This window comes from Balaenoptera physalus (assembly GCF_965194825.1).
Source record: "Balaenoptera physalus genome assembly, chromosome: 5".
Taxonomy (NCBI): domain Eukaryota; kingdom Metazoa; phylum Chordata; class Mammalia; order Artiodactyla; family Balaenopteridae; genus Balaenoptera; species Balaenoptera physalus.
The window spans coordinates 142,461,983-142,472,690 of record NC_138884.1 but is presented as its reverse complement, the minus strand read 5'-3'; the positions used below and the strand labels follow the sequence as shown (position 1 = coordinate 142,472,690).

General features: G+C 35.1%; 1 long non-coding RNA gene across 1 annotated transcript in view; it reads left to right on the top strand.

Annotated features, from left to right (window-relative positions):
• LOC309661011 overlaps positions 1-10,708 on the top strand; it is a 736,889-nt gene that overhangs the window by 329,580 nt on the left and 396,601 nt on the right. The gene's annotated exons all lie outside the window — the stretch shown is intronic.

Genomic DNA, 10,708 nt, shown 5'->3' with positions numbered 1-10,708 from the left:
AGTTCATGTGACAGAAGGAATACTTATTTGTTCACTATTATTGAACAATAATAATATATTTTATATGCTTCTATATCCATTAGTTTCCCTCAGAATTCTGCTGTAGACCAGCTCCTTTTTTATTCTGCATCCTTTTCCTTTGGTATTCTTATCATTATTTCTGACATATCCTTTAGAGAACTGATTATGTTTCCCATTTTGGGCACCTGCACTTCAGCACAATACCTGGAACAGGGCCAATTACATACAAAGTATTAAATAAATGTATGCTGAGTTGAGCTTCCAAAATATGAATTGCGTTAAAGTTATTGAGGCAGGTCACTTGTTTAATCACTTTGGCAAAGAAAATTAGTGTACTAATCATAAGATAAATAATAGTCAAGAAAAATTTTTAAGACAGAGAACACCTGTGTTAAGAAATGATTTTAGCAGGCCTTATTAAAGGAAATCAAATCCATTTAAAACCTAAGAAATCTAATCAGTACTATCCAAACTATTATTTCCAGGCTAATTTTTATTTGCCAGTCAGTGATTTTATTCACTTCAAAAATATCTGTAATTTTATATTAGTGCTTTAATAAACATTTACATGTAAATCCACATGAAATCATGAAATCTGTCAGTAAGGGATTATTGATACTGAAATTTAAGTAGAATCTTGAGTCCAAGATTTTTTAAGAAATAGTGTATCCAATAAGAGAATTCGAAGTAGGAAAATAAACATTATTTTTGATTAGAAACAATAAAGGGGAAAAAATTGATACTATTTCCACAAATAAAAATATTATCATTTTCTTAACAAGGGTCATTTTCCCAGTGACTTTATTTTAGTAAATTGGATTTATGTATCTAAAAGTTATCTGCCTGCCATTCTCATTTCTGCCTCCCTCTAATCAGCTACTGTGATCTTTTACAACAGCCTTGGGAAGTATAAATACTCACACAAACAAATCTATGAATAATTTATCATTAATGCATGTGTATATATTACTAATGATAATATTAATACTAATAAAGTATACTTTATAATAATGAAATATGTATATAATATATATGTATATATATTTAGTATTTATATACAAATAAAGTATACTATTAATATATACAAATATACATGCACATACCTATATTAATTTTGTATATTTGTGTATATTAATGTATATCAACAAATATACACAAGTACATGCATATCAAAGCTAGGAAGACAGTAAGCAGTTCTCATTTCTCTACCTGTCATGTACTTAGAAGTTGGTATTATTTCTGTGTTCCATCACGCTTCTAGTTTCCCTTTGTACTCAGACAGCCACTAATCAATTTACAGTTCTTTTAACTTATCAGATATACAAAACGTTTATTCCTGAAGTATCTATGCATTAGTGGTTCTGACTGTTTTGAGTTACAGTTTTCCAAAAACTTTAACTACTGGCAATGGGAGTGCTAAGAAACAACTCAGAGGATCCCCCTGGATTTCTTATTAACTAACACTTACCTTCATTATGGAGGAGCACCCAATTTCCAGTGATAATCAGGATCAATCATCAAGTCAATAAAGCAAAACCATTCTTTCGGGTTCAGTGGCATGTGTAGCTTAAAGTAGCCAGGATGTAGTTTCTGTTTCCAGCTCAATGAAAACCCTGTTTTGTCCTCTGGGGAATAGCTCCCTTCTTTGAGAATTAAGACCTCTAAACCAATTTTCTAGTGGGAAATTAGGGGTAATAATGAGAAGAACCATTTTATATTTTACCCCTTAATTTCTAGGTCTGTGGCTAAATGGCATATATTATATAGTCTCTCTCTCTATATATAAAATATCAGAGCACAAAATGTATCTCATAAGAGCACACAAACTTCATATGATATTGTCATAGGCAATGCTGGCTTTGTAATTTGAGTTTTCTATGGGCTGTTCCAATGTTATATGCTGCCAGTTGCTTCAGGATGATTGGAGTGTGGTAAGACCAGTGAATTTCATGGGCATGAGAACACTGACATACATTTTCTTTGTAAAATGAGTTACTTGGTCATAAGTGATTCTATGTAATAATATCCTAGGAGGTAAATAAAGTGTCCCTTAAACTGCAGATGCCATTGCTGGCAGAAGCATTTTAGGCAAAGAATGCAAATCCAGATCTAAATGAACTATTTATTCCAGTCGGGGCCAACTGCTGCCCCTTCCATGATGGAAGGGATGCAATATAATCAGTCTGCCATCAGGTAGCTAGTTTGTTCCCAAGGAAAGCAATCATATCAGGAGATTAGTGTTAATCTTTCTTATTGGTAAGTAAAAGCCCTTGTCATTCACTAACTTCATTCATTACTTCTTAGGCTTATTGAGTAAGGGCTAGGGTAAGTAGTAAGAGAGGTTGTACGGACATAATCAAAATGGGTTCGTATGTTCAGTACATTAATGATAGCCTCCTCTGTAGTGGTTGCCCTTGGTGAAACCATGTGAACATTCACATAATCATGAATGTCCTCTCTCTCAGCTAATTTTCACAGGTCTATACACATGTCATCCCCAGGTCTCTTTATCATCAATTTACAAATTTATTTCTTCCTTGAACTTCTAGACAAACTTTTGACTACATCTATGGGTCAATTGTAGATCTTCACTTCTAGTCATTTTTCTATTTAGGCAAAGGGAACTACTAAGTGAACTTTCAAGAAGACTTGTCCACTGGTAGGATTTCTTTTTGCTAAAAGCTTTCTGAACCATCCTTGAGCGAAGCTGTAATGTCACACCATTCACATTCAGGTCATGACAACACAGTGTTTTACTTTACATAGAAACTAGGACTTCACTTTTTCTTCTTTCATCAATGAGTCCTAAGGAACTCAAATTAAGGTTATAGGTGTGAGTTACAAAGAAGGTCAATTGTAGCTGGAGATATGTTATGAGATTGTGAGAAATTTCTCTTAGAAGTTATTTGTGCCTTCAGAAACTTCTCAGTACTGATCTGGTATATATTATTTTTATTTGATGATTTTTTGTGTTCACTCTTATACACAAAAAATTATGGTTTGGTTCATTAGACTTCTGTTCACAAAACATAGGGAATTTTTTTGCTCATATACAACTCGAGTAAAGTTTCAGAAGTTTGCCAATTTATTTCACTTTCAGGATCAATTGGCAACTGCCAAAGATCTGTTTCAAACCATTCTGATTACTTCTTCAGGCTGCTTTCCATTATGGTAACCACTCATGTGTGTGTCTGGTGGTCATTTGCTATGTTATGGCCTCCATTGCTCCAGGATCTCACCATTGCCATTTAATTCAGAAAACCTGTTTCAATGGCTATGTCAGAGAGAGAGACATTTTACACAGAGGGCATGCATATATAAAACATTAAGGCAAGAGATAATATGATGTGTTTAAGGAAGTAAAAGTAGTTTTCTACTTATATATTAAATCATTATGTTAGAAGTACATATAAAGAGTAATGACACATGATCCTGGAAGCAGATAAGTGTATCTCGAAGAACCTCATGTGCTAGACTTAAAACAGTTCAAGGTTCTCAAATTTTAGAATCATACCTGAGTGCTCTCTTAATGCCAGATGTAGTAAGAAAAAATACCTTCTTATTTTTCAGCACAGAATAAGAGGAATGCCATGGAATGTATATTGAGTGGAAGAGATGAAATATACTTTGTGAAATAATTTCTCTCAGCAATAGCTATTTATCTAGGGCCAAGAATTATAGGAATATATATTTTAATATTTTTGTGGTTTTTATTAGTTGGGGTAAAATGGACATTTCTTAGAATTTTAATAAATATGTAGCTCACCAAGGAAATAAAGTCCTAGACAATAAATATTGACAATATCAAGTATTTGGTACAAATAGATATCTCTTACAAAAATATCTGTTTTGAGCCAAATATGTTATTTATAAAGTATTTTACTATTCATTGACTATACTTCAGTAACAAGAAAAATTGAGCTTTTATTTTAACATTCCTGGCATATAGGGATTGCATTTTACACATGTGTCAAGAACAGCGTTATGGAATTGTCTACACACAAACTGTAGTGAAAAAAAAGGTAGTCAAATTCACTAAACCATTGTTTATTTTGAAAATAGCCTTTTGCTAATGTTTGACTGACAGCCACTTTCATATAATTAACTGCTAAATTAAGCACAATGTGTTTTTATTCAAATAGGTTCCAGGTAAAAGAGCAGTAGAAGAATACATGTCAGGAAGACAGAACATAGCCTCTAACAGAATATAAGAACTGTAATTTAGGTTAACATTTAGTATTCATAATTTATACTGACTTAAGTGCCTTGTTTTATGACATATTATTTCCATAATAAGTTTTGTATTTTGTATCTTGTAGAAATGTTGGATAGTTTTCTATCCTCTATATTAGTGCATCCATTACATGCAGCTAGAAGCATATTTCAAAGAGTATTTTGACTAAAAGTCATTCATAATACCATTTGCCTCAGATTTATGTTTTGGTTAAATTCACTTTTTTTTTTTTATTAATTATTTTTATTTTTGGCTGTGTTGAGTCTTCGTTTCTGTGTGAGGGCTTTAGTTGCGGCAAGCGGGGGCCACTCCTCATCGCTGCGCGCGGGCCTCTCACTATCGTGGCCTCTCTTGTTGCGGAGCACAGGCTCCAGACGCGCAGGCTCAGTAATTGTGGCTCACGGGCCCAGTTGCTCCGCGGCATGTGGGATCTTCCCAGACCAGGGCTCGAACCCGTGTCCCCTCATTAGCAGGCAGATTCTCAACCACTGCGCCACCAGGGAAGCCCTAAATTCACTTTTGACTTAACATTTCCAATAGATTTTGCTCAACTTTACTGACTAAAAGTGTTTTAAATATAATGTATTTTTGGAAACACTAACATTTAAACAAAATTCTCAATTAGTGGCTCCTAATAATTTTTAAATTAATTTTTATTGGAGCATAGTTGATTTATATACAATGTTGTGTTAGAATCTGCTATACAGCAACGTGATTCATTTATACATATAAATATATCCACTCCTTTTTAGATTCTATTCCCTTATAGGTCGTTACAGAGTATTGAGTAGAGTTCCCTGTGCTATACAGTAGGTTCTTAATAGTTATCTATTTTATATATAGCAGTGTGTATATGTCAATTCCAATCTCCCAATTTATTCCTCCCCCCTTTCCCCCTTGGTAACCATAAGTTTGTTTTATATATCTGTGACTCTATTTCTGTTTTGTGAATAAGTTCATTTGTACCATTCTTCCAGATTCCACATATAAGCTATATCATATATTTCTCTCTCTGTCTGACTTACTTCACTTAGTATGACAATCTCTAGGTCCATCCATGTTGCTGCAAATGGCATTATTTCATTCTTTTTTATGGCTAAGTAATATTCCACTGTATATATGTACCACATCTTCTTTGTCCATTCCTCTGTTGTTGGACATTTAGGTTGCTTCCATGTCCTGGCTATTGTTAATAGTGCTTCAATGAACATTGGGGTACTTGTATCATATCGAATTATGGTTTTCTCTGGATATATGCCCAGAAGTGGGATTGCTGGATCATATGGTAGTTCTATTTTTAGTTTTTGCAGGAACCTCCATACTGTTCTCCATAGAGGCTGTACCAATTCACATTCCCACCAACAGTATAGTAGTAGGGTTCCCTTTTCTCTGCACCCTCTCCAGCATTTATTGTTTGTAGATTTTTTGATGATGGCCATTCTGACCAGAGAATGAGGTGATACTTCATTGTAGTTTTGATTTGCATTCCTCTAATAATCAGTGATGTTGAGCATCTTTTTATGTGCTTTTTGATCTGTATGTCTTCTTTGGAGAAATGTCTATTTAGATCTCCCACCCATTTTTTTGATTGGGTTGTTTGCTTTTTTGATATTGAGCTGTATGAGCTGTTTTTATATTTTGGAGATTAATCCCTTGTCAGTCACTTTGTTTGCAAATATTTTCTCCCATTCTGTGGGTTGTCTGTTTGTTTTGTTTATGGTTTCCTTTGCTGTGCAAAAATTTTTCAGTTTAATTAGGTCCGATTTGTTTATTTTTGTTTTTATTTTCATTATTCTAGGAGGTGGATCAAAAAAGATCTTGCCATGGTTAATGTCAAAGCGTGTTCTGCCTATGTTTTCCTCTAAGAGTTTTGTAGGATCCAGCCTTGCATTTAGGTCTTTAATCCATTTTGAGTTTATTTTTGTTTATTTTTGTTTTTATTTTCATTATTCTAGGAGGTGGATCAAAAAAGATCTTGCCATGGTTAATGTCAAAGCGTGTTCTGCCTATGTTTTCCTCTAAGAGTTTTGTAGGATCCAGCTTTGCATTTAGGTCTTTAATCCATTTTGAGTTTATTTTTGTTTATGGTGTTAGGGAGTGTTCTAATTTTATTTGTTTACATTTAGCTGTCCAGTTTTCCCAGCACCACTTATTGAAGAGACTGTCTTTTCTCCATTGTATATCCTTGCCTCCTTTGTCATAGATGAGGTGACCAGAGGTGCGTGGGTTTATCTCTGGACTCTCTATCTTGTTGCATGTATCTATATTTCTGTTTTTGTGCCAGTACCATACTGTTTTGATGACTGTAGCTGTGTAGCATAGTCTGAAGTCACGGAACCTGATTCCTCCAGCCCAGTTTTTCTTTCTCAAGATTGCCTTGGCTATTCGTGGTCTTTTGTGTTTCCATACAAATTTTAAGATTTTTTTTTCTAATTCTGTGAAAAATGCCATTGGTAATTTGATAGGGATTGCACTGAATTTGTAGATTGCTTTGGGTAGTATAGTCATTTTCACAATATTGATTCTTCCAATCCAAGAATATGGTACATCTCTCCACCTGTTTGTCATCTTTTATTACTTTCATCAGTATCTTATAGTTTTGTGAGTACAGGTCTTTCACCTCCTTAGGTAGGTTTATTCCTAGGTATTTTATTCTTTTTGATGTGATGGTAAATGGGATTGTTTATTTGATTTATCTTTCTGATATTTCATTGATAGTGTGTAGGAATGCAAGGGTTTCTGTGTATTAATTTTGTATCCTCTGACTTTACTAATTCATTGATTAGTTCTAGTAGTTTTCTGGTGGCCTCTTTAGGATTTTCTATGTATGAATATCATGTCATCTGCAAACAGTGACAGTTTTACTTCTTCTTTTCCAATTTCTGTTCCTTTTATTTCTTTTTCTTCTCTGATTGCCATGGCTAGGACTTCCAAAACTATGTTGAGTATTAGTGGTGAGAGTGGACATCCTTGTCTTTTTTCCTGGTCTTAAAGGAAATGCTTCCAGTTTTTCACCATTGAGAATGATGTTTGCTGTGCATTTGTCGTATATGGCCTCTATTATGTTGAGGTAGGTTCCCTCTATGCCCCTTTTCTAGAGAGTTTTTTTTAATAATAAATCAGTGTTGAATTTTGTCAAAAGCTTTTTCTGCATCTATTGAGATGATCATATGGTTTTTATTCTTCAATTTGTTAATGTGGTGTACCACATTGATTTGTGTATATTGAAGAATCCTTGCATCCCTGGGATAAATCTCACTCAATCATGGTGTAAGATCCTTTTAATGTGTTGTTGGATTCGGTTTGCTAGTATTTTGTTGAGGATATTTGCATCTATGTTCATCAGTGATATTGGCCAGTAATTTTCTTTCTTTTTTATGGGGGGGGTATCTTTGTCTGGTTTTGGTATCAGGGTGATGGTGGCCTCATAGAATGAGCTTGGAAGTGTTCCTTCATCTGCAATTTTTTAGAAGAGTTTGAGAAGGGTAGGTGTTAGCTCTTCTCTAACTGTTTGATAGAATTCACCTGTGAAGCCATCTGGTCCTCGCCTTTTGTTTACTGGAAGTTTTTTAATCACAGTTTCAATTTTAGTACTTGTCATTGGTCTGTTCATATTTTCTATTTCTTCCTGGTGCAGTCTTGGAAGGTTGTACCTTTCTAAGAATTTGTCCATATCTTTTAGGCAGTCCATTTTATTGGCACATAGTTGCTTGTAGTAGTCTTTTATGATCCTTTCTATTTCTGTGGTGTCTGTTGTAACTTTTTCATTTTCCATTTCTAATTTTATTGAGTCCTCTCCCTTTTTTTCTTGATGAGTCTAGCTAATGGTTTATCAATTTTGTTTATCTTCTCAAAGAACCAGCTTTTAGTTTTATTGATCTTTGCTATTGTTTTCTTTGTTTCTATTTCATTTATTTCTGCTCTGATCTTTATGATTTCTTTCCTTCTACTAACTTTGGGTTTTGTTTGTTCTTCTTTCTCTAGTTGCTTTAGGTGTAAGGTTAGATTGTTTGAGATTTTTCTTGTTTCTTGAGGTAGGATTGTATTGCTATAAACTTCCCTCTTAGAACTGCTTTTGCTGCATCCCATAGGTTTTGGATTGTTGTGTTTTTGTTGTCATTTGTCTCTAGGTATTTTTTGATTTCCTCTTTGATTTCTTTAGTGATCCTTGATTATTCAGTAACATATTGTTTAGCCTCCATGTGGTTGTGGTTTGTACACTTTTTTTTTTCCTGTAGTGATTTCTAATCTCATCATAAGGTTGTGTTTCAAGAGGTTGCTTGATATGATTTCAATTTTCTGAAATTTACCAAGGCTTGATTTGTGAGCCAAGATGTGATCTATCCTGGAGAAAGTTCTGTGTGTACTTGAGAAGAAAATGTATTCTCCTGCTTTTTGATGGAATGTCCTATAAACATCAATTAGTCTATTTGGTCTAATGTGTCATTTAAGGCTTGTGTTTCATATTAAATTTTCTGATCTATCCATTGGTATAAGTGGGGTGTTAATGTCCCACACTATTATTGTGTTACTGTCAATTTCCCCTTCTATGGTTGTTAGCATTTGCCTTACATACTGAGGTGCACCTATGTTGGGTGCATATATATTTACAATTGTTATGTGTTCTTCTTGGATTTATCCCTTGATCATTATGTAGTGTCCTTCCTTGTCTCTTGTAACAGTCTATTTTAAAGTCTATTTTGTATGATATGAGTATCGCTCATATCAGCTTTCTTTTGATTTCCATTTGCATGGAATATCTTTTTCCATCTTCTCACTTTCAGTCTGTATCTTTCCCTAGATCTGAAGTGGGTCTCCTGTAGACAAAATATATTTGGGTCTTGTTCTTATATCCATTCAGCCAGTGTGTGTCTTTTGGTTTGAGCATTTAATCCATTTACGTTTAAGGTAGTTATTGATATGTACATTCTTAGTGCCATTTTCTTAATTGTTTTGGATTTGTTTTTGTAGGTCTTTTTTTCTTTTGTTTTTCCACCTAGAGCAGTTCCTTTAGCATTTGTGGTAAAGCTGGTTTGGTGGTGCTGAATTCTCTTAGCTTTTGCTAACCTGTAAATCTTTTGATTTCTCTGTCGAATCTGAAGGAGAGCCTTGCTGGATAAAGTATTATTGGTTGTAGGTTTTTCCCTTTCATCACTTTAAATATATCATGCCACTCCCTTCTGGCCTGCAGAGTTTCTGCTCAGAAATCAGCTGATAACCTTATGGGGATTCCCTTGTATGTTTTTTATTGCTTTTCTTTGTATTTAATTTTTGTTAGTTTGATTAATATATGTCTTGGCATGTTCCTCCTTGGGTTTATGCTGTATGGAACTCTATGCTTCCTGGACCTTGGTGACTATTTCCTTTCCCATGTTAGGGAAGTTTTTGATTATAATATCTTCAAATATTTTCTCAGGCCCTTTCTCTTTTTCTTCTGGGACCCCTATAATTCGAATGTTGGTGCATTTAATGTTGTCCCAGAGGTCTCTGAGACTGTCCTCATTTCTTTTCATTCTTTTTTTCTTTATTCTGTTCCGTGGCAGTGATCTCTATCATTCTGTCTTCCAGGTCACTTATCTGTTCTTTTGCCTCAGTTATTCTGCTACTGATTCCTTCTAGTGTTTTTTTCATATCAGTTATTGTATTGTTTATCTTTGTTTGTTTGTTCTTTAGTTCTTCTAGGTCTTTGTTAAACATTTCTTGTATCTTCTTGATCCATGTCTCCATTCTTTTTCCAAGATCTTGGACCATGTTTACTATCATTACTCTGATTTCTTTTTCAGGTAGATTGCCTATCTATCTCCTCTTCATTTAGTTGTTGTTGTAGGTTTTTATCTTGCTCCTTCATCTGCAACATATTTCTTTATCATCTCATTTTGTCTAACTTACCATGTTTGTCGTCTCCTTTCCACAGTCTGCAGGATCGTAGTTCCTCTTGCTTATGGTGTCTGCCCCCTGGTGGGTGAGGTTGGTCCAGAGGCTTGTGCTATTATTCCTTTGATAGGGGGTTTGACTGGTGTTGTGACCAGAGCCTGCCCTGGATATTGAGCAAGCCCTCTTCTTTGCTCTGTGGTTGTCACTGCCCTTTTGCCCTTTTCAGGGGTGGGGTCTGCTCCCTAGTTGTTGGAGTAGAGGCCCCCAGAGCTGTTTCTTAGCTGTGTTTCTGATCTGTGGTGCAAGGTAGGTGGGATTGGAGCACTTTCACTGGGAGAGAAGCCACTGAGTATTCCTCCTCTGGAGTTGTTCACCTGCGAGTGTGCTCTGTGTGTCCCCTTTTGTCTTTTGTGCGGGCTCACAAAGTACACTGTTGTTGGCACTACTCTTGGTCCCACCTTAACTGTGGTCATACTGGCAATAGGCCCTGGTGAGTCTCAGGCATTGTTTTCACCAGGCCACTGGCACAGATCCATGAGATCAGATCCCAGGACTTCAGTAGTTGTGCATCTGGACCCA